This window comes from Thunnus maccoyii, chromosome 19, assembly GCF_910596095.1.
Source record: "Thunnus maccoyii chromosome 19, fThuMac1.1, whole genome shotgun sequence".
Lineage (NCBI taxonomy): Eukaryota > Metazoa > Chordata > Actinopteri > Scombriformes > Scombridae > Thunnus > Thunnus maccoyii.
In genome coordinates this window covers 25,939,590-25,956,744 of record NC_056551.1, presented here as the reverse complement: position 1 = coordinate 25,956,744, position 17,155 = coordinate 25,939,590, and the positions used below count along the sequence as shown (strand labels likewise).

The window sequence follows — 17,155 nt, the reverse complement described above, 5'->3', positions numbered from 1 at the left end:
TTTGGTGAAAGTGATGACAGCTCATAGACACATGAAACGTGACAAGGAGACACAATTAGACTCTGCTTTTTTGTGGGAGGTCACAATTTCAAAAAGGTTGAAAAGCACTGGTTTAAATCTTTAACAGTGTATTTTAATTTTATGTGTATCTGTCTAGAGACTGCAGATTAGTTTAAAGCTAAATCTGGCATAAATCATCTCTTCTCATTTTGAGATTAATGTTTTTTATGCACAGTCCTTGTTTAATAAAGACTAATAATTATTATTATTTATAAGATTATAATGTGTTTTTTTTAATGTAAAATCTTTATCTTAAAAGTAACTATAACTGTCAGATAAATGTAATGGAGGATAAATATAATAAAGTCAAGAGATTGTGATATGTACAGCAGATATGTACAACAACACAGAACTACTCTCTGGAGACTAAAAACGTGATCGCTAACGTGACCAAACTCTTAATAATGAAGGAACATGTCACCCAGTGCAGCGGTGTGGCTCATTAACGTGTTTTTAATAGTTTTTGGACAACAACAGAGGTCTACGGCACAGAGGAATAATATATATCAGGCTGTGGATACACACACAATACTTGTTAGTGAGTTTAGCTATGCACATGAGATTTGTTGGCAATAAGAATAATGTAGAAAATTGCCAGACATATCCTTTAAAACATGTGTTAAGGGGATATTTAAATATTTGTATCCATCAAAAATACAGACAGGATTTATCAATACATCTATCCAGAGTTTTTTACAGTAGTGAAATAACGAAACAAAAAATAAATACAGGATAAAAGCCATCTGATTCAGATATGACATAAAACAGAATAAATAAAGGTGGTTCTTGAGGGTTTAGCTCATATTAGAGACAGTTTATCCATATATAGATATAGTTCTTATGGCCTCACAGTTCAGGGTGTCTACATATATGCTAAAAATGTCTTTGAATACACTAGAGTTGCTGGTGTGAATATAATACTTCCCAGATATCAAGAGCAAGTTTACAATGTATACAACATCACAGCCTTTAAAATATTCCTGTCATTTCATCTTGTAGTTTGCCTTGCCAGCAATTGGCAAGCCAAGTGGCATTCCCATTTAGTCTTCTTCTGCTGATGAGATGAGAGTGGACGGATTTAGTTAAACAGAGAGAGAGAGAGAGCGACAGAGAGAGAGAGAGGGAGGGAGCGAGGGAGGGAGGGAGGCGGAGCGAGGGTTTTACTACAGTGTGTGTTGAGGAGGCTGGCAGTGAGGAGGAGGAGGAGAGTACAGGAAAGGATGCTGGATGCTGAGACAGAGCTGCTGTCGTAACATTGTGTGTCACAGAGAAGCAGCTCTCATCCTGACAGAAAAGAAAAAGAACAACACCACATCTGCTCGGAAGCCTAAGGTAAGACGACACAGTCTGTTTTTATTTATTTTAAAAGCTTAAGAGTTTTAACTGTTTTTGTTTTTTTAATTATGACCTTTCATGGCTTTTAGTTTCAACTTTTTCATTCCAGGTTGCTTCATAGCAGCATACCTAATAATAAGCTGTTTAATTAAAAGGAACATTTCTGATATTTCCACAAATACCTTTTGTGTCTTCTGTAAAATAATACAAACAAATTCACTATTTAAATTTAAAAAACACTTTGATGTGATTTGTGACCGCAGAAAAGGGAGGATTGATTGTGATTTCTTGAGATACATTCAATGTTTGTTTTATGTCTTTTAAATACAGTGTTCACAGATAGCTGATGTGATCTGAATTGTATACTACGATTCACATTGTCAATTTACCTCAGGCACTGGCAGCTGGCAGAGGAGGAACACAAAGGAAAAGAAAGCAGTGAGCGGGGATAAATGACTCATAAATGAATGATTCAAACAGCTTATTAATTACTTTGTCAGTCATCATCACAACACAATGGTCCACCCTAACACCACACTATGGACTGGACACAGTAGCATGCTTGTATATACACATTTATCATGGCGGAAGGTGGAGATAAAAGATTTTTTAAATATGTGATAAAGTTGAGATATTAAGATTTTAATTATTGAGCTTTACAGTTTTTATTGAGCTAGTAAGTGGATTTGTTACCTTTGGACAGAGCTAGGCTAGTTCTTTCCCCTTGTTTCCAGTCTTTAGGCTAAGCTAACCTAACCGTCTCCTTTGTTAGCTCCATATTTAATGCACAAACATGAGAGTGGTATCAATCTTCTGATGTAACACTTAGCAAGAAAGCAAATTAGTGTATGGCGCAAAATGACAAACAATTGCTTTAATAAAAAAAAAAGAACATGTAAAAGTGTAAAAACAACAAATGTGCTGCACATAACTCCCAGAGAGCAGCCAGGCTAGCCGTTGTTTCCAGTCTTTATGCTAGGCTAAGCTAACCATGTCCTTTGTAGCTTCATATTTAACGAACAGACACAAAGCAGGTATTGATCTCATCGAACACTTAGCAAGCAAAAAAGCACATTTCCAAAAAATGCCTTAATTTGTAAAAACAAAACAAACAAAAAAAAACATGTAAAATGTAAAAACAACAACATATAACTCCCCCCAAAAACATAACATAACTTTTACACTTTGATTTTTGTACAGTTAAACAAATGAGATAAAACATGTTAATTAGTGAGATTTAGAGCTAGCCAGGCTAGCTGTTTCCTCTTGTTTCCAGTCTTTATGCAAAGCTAGGCTAACCCTCTCCTTGAAAGCTTCATATTTAATGGACTGACATGAGATTGGTATTAATCTTCTCATCTAACTCTCAGCGAGAAAGCACAAAAGTTTTTTTTACCAACTTCACATTTGCACTTTGTTACAGATAAACAAACATGATATGTTAATGTTAATTCGTGAGATTTAGAGGTGCAGGACTGTGTTGCAGCAGCTGTTTGTGACTCCATCATGAGTTTGGGTGTAAAGTCCATCTTAAATTCTTAGTTACTACTAACTAGTGATTTACTGAATCAGGTTGCACCATTAAAACTTTAGACATGTCTCATCTAGTAAACACTTAGTAATGTAGAAACAAGTTGCAAGGACACACCTGTAACGCCGTCCAATAAGAAGCAACCAACTATGAAGTCACTGTAGCATCATGAACTGTACCATAACTTCCAAAAACAGTTTTCATCGCCAAAAGATAAAATGAACTTAACTGCTAATACTTTGTGAATATAGATATAACATTATTTTATTTCTATCTGCATACCTGGAGAAATATGTGTTTAAGAATTATTAGTATTCATGCTGTTTACAGTGAGCGGGAAATAGCCAATTATGCTAAGCTAACCAGTGTTATTTGGTCATTTAGTCTAATGACATTGGCATAAAGTTTTGTAATTTGAGGTTTAGTGTATTTTTTTTCCATATCCTTTTAGTCTAAATGGCTCAGATATTAGCAATATAAAGCTTTTTTTAAAATTATTTACCAGAACAAAACAAATCTACACAAACATCCTCCACACTACTGCACAAGCACAAACAAAAAACAAACAAAAACACAACCCCCCCCCCCCCACCCCCCCAAAAAAACATACATACAAAAAAGCAAGAAGCTTTAAATTATAACAATAACATAAGCTAACGTTACTTTTGTCAGTTGGTTCATTCAGCTAGCTAACGCAACAGTTACACTTGGCAGTTAGTAGCTGAAGACATTTACTGACTGATTATCTGTACTTAAGAACTAGTTTATAATTTAGGTTTTAAATTAGTGATGTGTAAACCTGCACTTAGTAAACACTGACATTATAACGAGGCAAAGTTTGAACTTACAAACAGCTAGTTCTACTGGCTAGCTAGGATGGCTGTTTCCCCTTGTTTCAAGTCTTTATGCTAAACTAGGCTAACTGTCTCCTTTGTAGCTTCATATTTAACGGACATATAAGAGAGTGGTATTGACTTGGCAACAAAGCGATAAGTGCAGGCTGTTTCCCTAAAGGTCGGACTATTTCTTAATAAAATAAAATACAAAAGCTATTAGGAAATACAGTCTTTCACAAAGTGGACAGTGAAATGTGTGCAGCAGAGATGAAGAGGCGCTCTGTCGTCTCTTTGTTTTAGTCACTGGTCATCTCCAGAGAAGCCATCCTTACACAAAGCTGACTGCCTAACGTTTAGTGGCAGCAGTGAAGCTACAAAGGAAGGGACGAGGAGAGAGGAGGAAGAATTGAGGCATGGATTTAGTGTGTGTGTGTGAAATCAATTTGCAATACTATAACACTCACTTTTTTTATTCGGTCTATCATCCGCAGCCACAGTCGAGTTTATCGAGCCTCCTCTTCTTTCCCATGCTCCCTGTAATCCCTACTGAATGCCCCTTTTGACCCCCAATCAGCCGTATTGACTACAGTTTGTGTGTGGTGGGTGGTGGTGGATTATACAGGTTGCTGACTGATGTGGCTAATGTGCTTGAACAGAAACGGTTCACGCCAACTCAACACTCCCCGCTTGCTGAACTCAGGGGAAATACTTCTTGCTGTAGGTTTTTATTTTCTTCTTGCATCAGTGCTTTTTGAGATGTTTGCAGTCAAGATGTAATTGTCTTAAGTGCTGCTTTTAGGAGAAAAAACATCTTAGTGATGAGATATCTGCTGTCAATATGAGGTTAATTAACCATTACCTGAAAGTAAACTTAAGTTAAATGGAACCCAGTTTGTTAAAGGGACAATTCACCCAAATTATAAAAACACATATTCCTAGGATAGTCAAGTATCCTGGGAATTAGGAATCCAGGAACAAATGCAGGAATATATTTTGCCCTTATGTGAGCAAAGCTGAAAGTAGAGCTGTGGAAGTAGTAGATGACAGATGGGTGTGTAGTGCACCAGACATTCATTTGCATCCTCTCACAGATTTTTTTATTAACTGTAACTACAATCATTCCAGAAATATGCCTTACAATGAAGGGACACTGCACTGTTTTTACAAATGAAGATCAGTTTATTCGTCACAAGGAATACAGCTCAGCCTGTGAAAACAGATGTGAAATGTCTTCATGAGGAGTTTTGTAAAGTTTCAGAAAGTAACCCCGATGATTACTTCAACTGTATAACAGAAACCGAGTGTTACAACCTGGGAATGTGGAGTTTAAGAGACGCAGGTATTTCTCAGGCAGGGAGGGTCTAATGCTGTTGCATCAGTGAGTTGCATCATGGGAAATGTAGGAAAGAAGTGTTTTGGGAGCTTGATTCATACCGGGAACTAAAATTTTAAAACAATCTGTGCAATCTCTGTACTGGGAACCTGAGAGATGTCATGGAGATGTTTTTTTTAATGATTTGCTCTCCTTTCAATTTCATATTATATTTCATATTCACATTATTTTGCCTTCTTCCTTCTAGATGGCAGCAAATACCTTTGGTTCGGCACATTCAGTCAATTTTGTTTGACAAAGACAATGAAGAAGAAGTTTTTATGAACGGGATGACATGCGCAGTATCATCAATATTTTTTACTGTCTTGTAACACAATGTTGTCTTTAACAGCCAAAACACCAAGTATATCCTCATATCTCAGTCCAAGATTAAAATCAAACTGTATTACATCCAAGTGAACCACAGTGAGACTGTGAAGTGTACACACAAGACAAGACTAAAGACATGAAGCTGATAAATTATGCCAAATCGAGAGCACAAAAGATTTAATTTAATTGTTGTTGGGGTTTTTTTTCTCCTTGACACTTCTCCATACTGCTGCATTGATTTAGACATGTAGACATGTTTTTTTTTTTTAAATCCGTCTTTTGCAAGTCCCCCAGCTTCATGGACATACAATACTAAATCACTGGAGAACCACTTCAACCAAACCCTAACTTTACCCAGCTGTTTAAGTTGTCTAACATTCCCTAACCATGCCTTAACCATAGTTTATTTGTCAAAACCACAATCTTTCCCAGATCTATCATAGTTGCCAAAAACGTCATTAAACGTATTTTGGGGTTTTACAGTATCGTCCAATATCAAAGCTCTTGTCTAAAGACAAGTGTTGTTTTTTTCACGTATGTGTTTGAGATGATATTTATTAGTGAATATTTGTGGAAAAACATAAAAAACTGTAGAGTAGATGTGAAATTACTAAAACAGCACTGATGTCCTTTTCACACTGATTACAGTCAGAGTCAGAAAGACGCTTGACTTGTAAAAACACAACAACAAAGCGTCTGGTCTGACTTCTGGACCCCTGACTGAATGTCTATGTCTCAGGAGGCAAATATAGCAGACATTTCTGCATATGAGGGGATGTCACAGTCTATGAATGGTTGATCCACAGATTGGTGGCGGTTGTGTTTGTCAGACATGTTTCCCCCGAGGCCCCGACGGGCAACTCAGGCCATGCAGGAAAGAAATCCACACATAGCAGCATATAAAAGTGTCATAGCGGTTTTTCTGTTTACGGCTCTGTTTCTCTGACACATCCTTCCTGGCTGTAAACAATTCCAGTGTGGCCATGATACACTGCTAATCAAACACTTCTGGCCACTGTGGATTCGTGCATCACATCTGCTGCTCCTGCTGTGTTGTGAGAATTCCCGAGTGCTGGAAACGATAATGCCTCAGCTGCACAACTGAGGAGGAGGAAAGTCAATTACTGTACATCTCAACCGTCCAAATTGCTAAACGCTCCAGTGAATGAGCTCACGTGGTACACTTCTCACTGGTAGTAATGGGAAATGGGAAATTCATGAATTTCAATTGATTGCTTAAATGGATTAGGTCCGAACGGACTTGACCCCAGTTTTATGATCGAAGAGGTAATTTCACACACTTGAACTGGACAGGTGCCCATATAAAACATGCCAACAATATAAAGCTGCCTTTTATAGCCTTAAACAATACAACATGTGTTTGTGTTGTTTGCATTTGTATTTGGTTTGTTATAGTTTAAGCTCCTAATTTGGGGCATAGCGACCATTCAGATACTCACAAGAAAACAAAATTAAATTTAGCACTTTAGATTTGTAGCATCTTTAGTTGTCTGCATGTAATCCACATAGTAATATTATAATATAACAATATTTATATGAGCCTTTGTTTACAATTTCTATACAAAGTAATAATTTTATTATTAAACCGATGAAGAGTCAGGTTAAAACACATTTGAAGGAATTCATGTAACTCAGGTCATCTACACTAAAGGCCCTGTTCACCCAAATAACATAAAACCTAAACTGTATTTACTTCTAGTAGTATCTACTGTAGCTGTGGAGTGTTTCACATATTGTCCACTCTCATAGTTTGGATCAGATTTGGGCTCCGACATGTACAGATGTATTTGAGAAGTTTATATTTCAAGTAAAGAATGAGAAAAAGAAGTAAAATCTGACTACTACTGTTTGTTTACATGGCCTCCAAATCCAGAAACTGGCCAATCAGAACAGAGTGGGTTCCTTGGGAGGGGGGGCCTTAAGTTTTTATTTCCACAAAAAACTTTAATAAGCTGCTTAATAAATCTTTAACTTACATCTACTCCTCCTCCTTCATTGAAAATAATCTCTGAATATGTAAGTGTTATTCATTTCAAAAGTTTTGCTGCTGTACACAAGATGTTTCCTGCTTCACTGTGAAGTCCATTCTCAGTGTTTTAAGGTTCCACATCACACTTGTGTAAAGTCCGTTTCACACATGCACTGCAGCCCTGAAGTTATCCAGAAGAGCTGTATGTGTGAAAACAAATGTCCAAATCAGTTGGACCAGACATGAAACAAACTTCACCTTTCCAGCTCTCTACTACAAAGTCCATAATGTCTGACTGAGCCTGTGTGTGAATACAGCAGGTCATTTTCCGGAGAATTCACAGCGAGCGAGTTGGCGTGTTGGTGCCGTTTCTATCATGCGACTGGCGTGCAAGAATACAAATATCCAGGGGTGAAGAAGAAGGGTCATTTACACCAAGATGCTAATGAAAATGTGGAGAGACAACGAGATTCAGGAACTTCTGTCGGTAAAGGCTGACGCCAAAATCGTCAGACAAATTCAAGGAACAGCAAGAGACTCAGTTGTTTATGACCAAATTATGGACCAGATATGTGACCGCACGTACTTCTTGCGTCATGTCCTGCCTCCTGCTCGCTCTACCCAGGCACCACCCCTCATCCCTAAACGAACCGTAGTATGTCCAGTAAGTGAGAACGTGTCTGACATGGACAATCTCCTGATGTGTGCCATGTCAGGACCTGATTCTCCGGACGTTATCTAGAGTTTATATGTTGCATACTGGACCACGACTGGCTCCAAAGTAGCTGTGATATCACAAATCATGCTCATAGCTACACGTGTTAAACTGAGATTTTACGGTGAGCACAGAGAAACTTTCCTCCTTCAGCAGATGAATGTGAAAACAAACTCTGCACATACATCATTCTGCACACTGAAGAGAATAACGAGCAAAACACATGTTTTGACTGGAGGGGGACTTTAATTTTGTTGGCCTCTTGGGAACAGCGGAAACATGCCGTAAAGACTGCATTGACATTTTGTACATTGTCATTATTCTATCTCTGTCCTGCTCTAATCCTGCAGCCGACCTCCTCGTTGTTGAAGTCAGACGATTCACAAACTGCCTCGATCTGCAGTCTCTCTCTCTCTCTCACACACACACAGAGGAATGAGAGAGACAGATACAGTAGACAGAAAGAGACAGAGATAGACAATAAGCCTGAGGTTTGCGTTCTGTTTGGCTCAGTTTAGTGGCTTCACTGCTGCCTCTGGTGTATTCACACACGCACAGAGACAGAGAGAAGCTGTGATTTCAACTCACCACTTACCATATGGATGTTTGCTCTCGTATTGAACTTGTCATGCAGAGCAACACATGCAGATGGCCGCAGCAAACATACTGTACACACGACAAGCTGCTAATTACATCTGTTGTTACTTGTATTCTTCTTTTTAACAATTATTTGCTTTTGGTTTTTAAAAAAATCCTGCAGATGATTAGAGACATCCTCACTTTTTTGAAATTATTTAGGGGGAATTTTATGCCTTTATTACAGACAGTAAAGAGACGTCAGCAATTGAGGACCGAGAGATTGTTGGACTCACAACGGACAGTTTGATGCAGCAGAAATACATTCTTCTTTCTTGACAAAACTTGGCACCTACATTACCTACAATGCAACTCAACTGCTGACAGCTCAACCTGAGATTCCGGTGTTTTATGCTAGTAGCGGCTAATGTAGCCTGGAGCTGTTAGCCTCCAGCAGAGATGAGACACTACAGGGGTCTGGTAACCTCACCTCTTTCTAACTCCACACCCACAGATTTTTTTTCATTTTCAAACTTAAGTCTTCAGCCAAAACCGATGCTGACATCGTTTGAGGCAATTTATCAGATTTCGCACAGCAGCTCCCTCTGGAGCCACAAGAGGCTTTATACTTCTTTTTACACAGTAATACTCCCCAAAACCTGGAAACACATGCTGATGTGTAACGTTTCCCTTTAATACATAGACTACCAAGCACCCCAAATCCAAATAAACAGATTTGATTTCAGATTTTAACAAGACTAACAGTTGACAGTCATGCTAACAGCTCTTCCTGAGGCTGTACATAGGAACAGTGATGATTTGAGCTAAATGCTAACATCAGAAAGCTAACATGTGCAAAATGAAAATGCTAACAGGCTGATTTTATCAGGTATCATGTTTGCCATCATCTTATTTTAGCAACTTAGCATGCTAACATTTGCTAATTAGCACTTATGACAAAGTACAGCCGAGGCTGTGAATGTCATAAAGTATTGGAAATTTTGAACACATGGAGGTGCTAGATCAAAAGTCAGAGGATCACCATAGTTATTACAATTTATCTTGTGGGGGATATTAATATGTGTACCAAATTTCAAAGCAATCCAGTCCAGCAAACATTCATTTAAAAACCAAAAATATCAACCTAATGGTAGAACTAGAGGAAAGGTTAAGGGGGTCACCAAAGTCAGTAGGAATCATCCTCTGTGGATCATTAATGTCAGTTTACCAAATTTAGGTGCAAATCTGTATAATAGATGTGGAGATATTTCACTGGATTAGTGAACATTTTGACCTGTTGGTGGTGCAAGAGAAATGTTACAGGATCACTAAAGTTATTGCAATTCATGTCTGAACCAAATTTTATGGCAATTCTCGACTTCCGGTCGGCTGATGCTTATGTCCCCTCTTGGGGTCGAGTTCAGTTTAAACCAAAAGTCCAAGAATATCAAATGTCCAGTAAGGTATGGCGGCTGTATGGAGTATTCCCATTGGTGACCTGACAAAAAAACCCAACAATTTATCAACCATATAATGACTAAATTGTTCACTCTGGTGCCTCCATTTTTTTCTAGGTGACAGGTTAGGGTATCACAAATGTCAGTAGGTTTCATCTTCAAGGCACCATGCATGTCTGAACCAAATTTCATGTCAATCCATCCAATAGTTGTTGAGAGATTTCACTCAAAACCAAATAATGTCAACCTCATGGTGACACTGGACAAAGAGTCAGAGGATCATGTACTAGGATTCATCCTCTGGATTCTATGAATGTTTGTGTCAGGAAAAAACATCCAGTAGTTGTTGAGATATTTCTGTCTGGACCAAATTGGTGCACCAACCTTCTGACATTGCCATCTATAAAGCCACATTGCAACAGAAGCATGGCTAAAAATGCACCCATATGAGCGACAGCACCGTATCCATCCTCCTGTCATCCGTCAGCCTCCTTGTGTTTGATGTTTTCTTAAACCCATCTGTCACACCCATGTTTTGTTGTCCTGCCACCTCCTCCGCTACACAGAGTCGGTGAAGGATTTTCTAGAAAATTATGTGACGTCAAAGCTTTCAGCCACCCATGTTGGGATTTGAAGAACAGATTACTCTTATATCTACGCTTGGCTTTACCCAGGAGTCATCAGCAAATGGTTTGCATGTATGTGTGTGTATATGCGAAGGTTAACCATCCCCAGAGAGTCATCAGACAGGGGATAAAGTAGGTGGTGATGCTTCTTTGCAGAACTAAGCTCCATAAGCTGCTTCCTCACTAGTCTGACGAGCCTCAGTGGAGGAGTGTAGTGGAGGTGAGACCGGATAGATGGATGATGATGAATGGGTGAAAGAATGAATGGATGAAGCTTGTGTGCAGATTGATGGCGATGATAATGGAGGATTGATGCTTGGATGAAATCTCTCAGCTGTGTGACGAAGGGAATGAGTAATGAAAAGGAGGGAAGTTGCATGAGTGTGTTGAATAAATGTGTGTAGAGATGTTCCAGTCTAATTCAGATGGGAGTGTTTGGACTCATTGGGGAATGTTATGTGTACCGTAAATAACGGGGATTTTGCAGTTGTAGTAGATGAGGTTGTTTGAACTGGGTTTCCTGAGATGACTTTCCTCATTTGAGGTCCAATGAGGGATCTAACAGCTCAGGATGAATGACTTAAAAGTGTAAAAGAACGTAATTTGTACATTGATTCTTTCTATGAATCTTTTAAAGGATAATTCCTGCCTTGTGGCGAAGTTTGTTTTCCCATTAAACAGTTTAATTCTGTGTGCTTCTCTTGTCCTTCGTTGTTGGGGTTTGGTCTTAGGTTATCAACTATTACAACAAAACATGTCATTGAAATAAATATGTTTTAGGATAACACTGTGGTTAAGACTTGGTCAGGTTTTGACACACAAAGTTAGATTAGATTAGTGATTAGATTTAGGGAAAGATCATGATTTGGGTTAAAATGACTACTTCTTTAAAGGATAAAGGTGCCGATTTTCTTTATTTTTCTGATTGTCAACAAATCTCATGTTTGGATCCAAACCGACAATGAACTGATCTACTAACAAGTATTGTATGTGTATCCAAAGCCTGATATATCTTATTCCTCTGTGCCGTAGACCTCCGTTGTTGTCCAAAAACTATTAAAAACACGTCAATGACATGTTCCTTCATTATGAAGAGTTTGGTCATGTTAGTTTGTTTAGAAACAGCTCCAAAGACTAATAACAGTGATCACATTTTCAGTCTCCAGAGAGTAGTTCTGTGTAAGGCAGACGCCACTGAGCGTGTGCGGGAAGGCAGTTCTGTTTACAGAGTTTCGTTAGCTAGTTGTGCTACATATCACAACCTCTTGACTTTGAACTGAAGTTCTTTGAGAAACTTACAATGTAGTACAAAGTCAAGAGGTTGTGATATGTTGCACAATAAAATAAAGATCTGTAAAACAAACCGCATTCCCTTGCATGAGCAGTGGCGTTCATCAATGAGTCAACGCAAACGTGTATTCAATATTGTAAAAAAACCCCAAAAAATATCCACAAAATATTAGACACATGTCCTGCTGAAGATGGGACAGAGCTGCATCCAGCTGATATCCAGGGTAACTTAGAGGTTACTGGTTAGAAAAAAGAAAGATGAGCCATAATTCCCATCACTAAGGTGGTTCATCAGATAATCTGTCAGACTTTGCAGTAGCCCTGATCCAGGACTGGTATTTTTTCATATTACATTTCTGCATCACTATCTCCTGGAGCTCAGACATAAAATTTATTACATAGGATGGTGGATAATCTTCTTGGTGACCTATAGAGTGAGGGAAAAAAAGGATGTCAGGTCGATGTAAAGAAGCAAAAAACATGATTTATTCGGTGAGACAATGTAAAAAGGCTTCACAAGCAGGTCAGTCGAAATATGCAGAAAAAAAGGAAGCTAAGAGATGCAAAAAAATTGAGAGAATTTAATATGCTCAATGTGTGCACAAATACAGGCAGATAAATGGTATAAAGAACACAGAAAGGCTTGGATCAGACAAAGGTCTCTTCCATTAATGTCAGTTCAAACCATCCAGAACAAAGATGGCGCTGGACCTATTTGTTCACTGCCTTGAGGACCACAGCTGAGCTGAAACCTTTGTCTGTCAGAATAAATCATGGGTTTTGTTTCTTTACACTTGCCCGATGTCATTTTTTCTCACTTTATGGGTTCACCTATGGGTTGTTTGTTTGTTTTACCAACATTTTTGGAAAGTTCCAGCAGATACTGTAGAAATGCTTTATTGGCCAAGTATATTTAAGTATACAAGGAGTTTAAGTCTGTCCAGTGGTAGAAGAACTACTCAGATCCTTTACATAAGTAAAAGTATCAATAACACAATGCAAAAATACTTCATTACAAGTAAAAGTCCTGCATTTAAGTAAAAGTATAGAAGTATTACCAGCTAAATTTACTTTGTAAGGGTCATAAGATTAATCTGAGGGGTCTTGAGATGGTAGATTGGGTAGGAGAGAAGAAAAACCAAAGTTCTTTAATCATTTTTTGTGAAATATTAGAGTTTTACCTCTTTGGGCCTCAAAATGTTATCTATTTGATTTTTTTTTGTAAAACATTTGGTAACCACCGGTTTAATCTTTAACAATGCAACATAATTTATAAACTCATCATTTTGTTATTTTATGTAAAACTTCAGTCTGAAACTTAACCAAGCTGTAAAATAAATGTAGTGGACAAAAAAGTACAACATTCACCTCTGAATTGTAGTAGTGTAGAAGTATCAAGCAGCATAAAATGGAAATAATTTACTAAGTAATGTACAAGTACCTTAAAATTGTACTTAAGTACAGTACTTGAGTAAATGAACTTAGTTACTTTCCACCACTGACACCAATCACAATGACACTGAAATGATCCTTTAACTTGAGATGATCATTATCTGAAAAGCTTCTCTGTCTTTCCTTGCTGAATAATTACTATCTAATCGTTAGATAAATTATTCAATGGAGCTTCTACTATGTAAATGCCTGTTTTTATTAAGAGTAAGCACATTTTTCTTGTGCACCTAAAATATGAATATGAAATTTTAAAAAAAGAAAGGAGAGGTAAAATCAGTCATAAGTAGGGAGGCCTCTCGGCATCAAAGGAAACACAGAATGACGCAATCTGTCAGCTTTCCTCCCTGCGGCACTTACACACTTCCTCACACAGTGTGTGTTTGCTTGTGTGCTGACATAAATTACTTGTGTGTGTGTGTGTGTGTTTGTGTGTGTGTGTGTGTGTGTGTGTGTATGTGTGTGTGGCCCTGCAGCTCTTATTCAGCCCACATAGTCTCACAGAGCTAAAATGCCTTGGTTTCCTTTTACTTCACGTCAATTTGCCATGCCTTTCTCTGTGCCACTGACCGTGTGTGACAGCTCTCCCTGCACGCACAGTCTGCGTTCACGTGTGTGCTTTTATGTGTGTGTGTGTGTGTGTGTGTGAAAGTGGGGGACAGCGTGTGTGTATGTGCACTTTCTTTGCATGTCAATTTGTATTAATGTTAATAACAGGTTGGTGAAAGTCTTGATTACAGAAGACCTACTTTGCTGTGCTTGCCAGCTGCCGGGAGACAGACAGACTGAGTCGGCGCTCTGATATGAAAGTTGACAGTTGTGAGAGAAAACTGGTGACATCTTTGGTCGTCAATCCAAAACGGTGTCCTACGATACCCCCTGTGAGACTCATCCACCTATGACTGATTTGGAGCTTTGGTGAGCAAAAACAACCTGAGGCAAAACTCTGATAGCGTCAGAAATTTAAGACCAAATTCTCACGATGTGACTGCTGCTATGACGCACGACTAACAAGTCAGAATACAACATGAAATGATGCAGAACACACTGGCTGATGTGACATTTCATGTGTGCTGTTTTTTTTAATAAAGTTTAGGGGGGTAAACACACGTCGGAGCTGCAGATGGATGACGCAAGTTGATGACGTGTCTCTGTCCTCATACATGTTGTTTTTCTGTATTTACATCATAGCACTAAGATTCACGTCACAATCTGACAACCTCAATCTGATATTGTACAGATTACAGATTGTGAACAAGCAGCAACAACTACCTGAAGCTGGTGTGGAAGTACCTTGAAGCGCCACCGACGGCCGCTAGCTGCTCCAACTGACTCACATTCACAAAGCCTCAACTTCTCTCTAGAAATACTAAGTCAGTCATTGTTTTCAATGAGTTATTATGGTCTCAATCTCTAAATTCAAGTCCTCTTATAAATATGCTGGCAGTCATTTTGGAAATTATTGCTCCATTAATAAGATTTGAAGACTGACAGTTGGCTCACCTGCTGCTCTCCTCGGCTCCGGGACTTGCACTATTGTTGCAATATTTCACAAAGTTAATTTTGCTTGATTACGATACCTGCCCTGTTAGCGCAATTTAGCTAAAGTAGCTAACATTAGCCCAAGTGTGCACTGCTTGGTGTTTGCAGTAAGCTAGCGTTAGCTTGGGCTTGAGGTAGCAGGGTGTGTTTCAGGAGTGTGAAAGGCAACACCCAACTCTCCTTATCTAGAAGCTTCTTGCTCCAAATGGAAAAGATGCAACTCTGGGCTTCAAAACGGCTAACAAATACGTTATTCAGCAAAGCACAAATAGTGTTCTTTTTACAAATATTTGTTTCATACAAATATTTTAAAAATTATTTGTTTTCAGGAAGAAAAAAAATCACGTTAAATACCAGCACACAGGTCGGTTACATCACTATCTCAGTGTCTCTCCTCTGCTGCACTGTTACGGGAGTCACATCCACCTGCTACATGACGCACATTTCCTAATTTAGACATCAGTCCTGGGGTTGGGGGTGTTCCCCAGAGATAAAGCTGAACTACTGACACAAATGAAGTGCTCCCAAGGGAACACTTCATGAACACTTATTGTAACACTTTAATTTTCTAAAATTAAAAGCGTAATAAAAACAAAAACAGGATTTTTAAGCCTCTTTCCACTTTTATTCGAATACAAATACAAATAATTTTGCTGCCTCAACAAATACAGATACAAATACAAATACTGGGCCCTCTGCACATCCCTACTCGCTATATCCATCTTTATATACATGCTTACGATTGCGACCAAGATATTATTATAGGCTTCTTGCACAGTATGGCGTGCAATAAACTTACATGATTGTTGTTGTTGCAGAGTCTAAAGGTGCCTCCAGGGAGAGACAGGCAGAAAAACAGAGAGACAAGCAGTAATAAAGACAGACTGTCAAACACATTGATAATATGACAGATAACAGAGGAGTGAACATTACAGAACAGCACCTTGCTCTTAAAAATATCCTACTTTGATCTTTGCTGTTCGATGACATGGAAAAACAAAATCCTCTGACAATCTACATATTTTTAAAAAAAATGATCTTTAATCATCACCGTCCTTGTAAAAGTTAAATGAGATATCTCAAATTTAATTTTTCCCCTGCATTGATTCTCAATAATAGCTTTGGACCAGTGGAAGTGGTTAGATGAAAATGGCCCCGTCATTCCTCTCCATCATCGTGGAGTAGTTAACACCCGGTTCAAGTTATGACCTATAATCTCTCAACACACACACACACACGGTACACATACATGTAAGTACCTCTGCTCCTCGGAGGTCGTTCTGCCCCTCAGTCAACTCCCTCCTCATAAAACAAGTGTAAATCAAACCAAGCTTCACGTGGTGACGCGTGTCCTTGGCTGTAGGTCACAGAGGAGGAGTTCAGCCTTCTTAAGTGATGCTTGCAGGAAACCACATCATCTTCAGTAGCATCAGTAGTATTTCATATAGTGCTACAGTCAATATCGAATGATACAAAGAGGAAAAACTGTGATTATTGGTGTGATAAGGCAAAATTTAAGACCACACTGGACTGGAAGAAGAACATTACAGCACAATGAGAGCAAAAATCTGTGATAATTGAAACATATTTACATCTAATAATATGCAGAGTTTTTGAAAATTTGACTTTATTTCAGACTACAAAACAGAAAATTGAGGTACATCTTAAAGAGCAACTTGCAGTTTATCTTATCTTTTCTCAGGTAAGACTTGGTTTGTCACTGAGGTCCTTTTCTAATTCACTCTGATGTAAACCGTGACCAGTAAAAAAAAAAGTTTATCTTCAATCTCGTTCTCACAGTTATCACCGAGTCTCAGCTCTCGCAGCTCAACTCTCTTGTCACCACAGCGGTCTGATAAAAAAAAAAAAAAAAGCCAGCTTTACTGCAGCCGATGTTTCTAATCATTATTTAATCTCATCATCCTTTTTATCGCCACCCACAGGAAAAAAAAAAAAAAAAAGACCATAACATACTTGAACAGAATCAATGAGAGCGTCGGCGGTGCTGGTAGTAAACAATGGGGTGAAAAGAGGGCTAATATTGAT

At 38.4% G+C, this 17,155-nt stretch overlaps 1 protein-coding gene across 3 annotated transcripts in view; it reads left to right on the top strand.

Annotated features, from left to right (window-relative positions):
• Nucleotides 1–582: 582 nt before the first annotated feature.
• Nucleotides 583–17,155, top strand: part of rph3aa (rabphilin 3A homolog (mouse), a) — a 42,413-nt gene continuing 25,840 nt past the window's right edge. For 2 of the 3 annotated variants that reach the window (XM_042394775.1, XM_042394773.1), the window contains exon 1: nucleotides 583–1,392. The gene's annotated coding sequence lies outside the window, so the exon portion shown is untranslated. Of the gene's footprint in view, nucleotides 1,393–4,447; nucleotides 4,480–17,155 lie in introns of those variants that run through there. The other variant, XM_042394776.1, reaches the window with a different exon arrangement.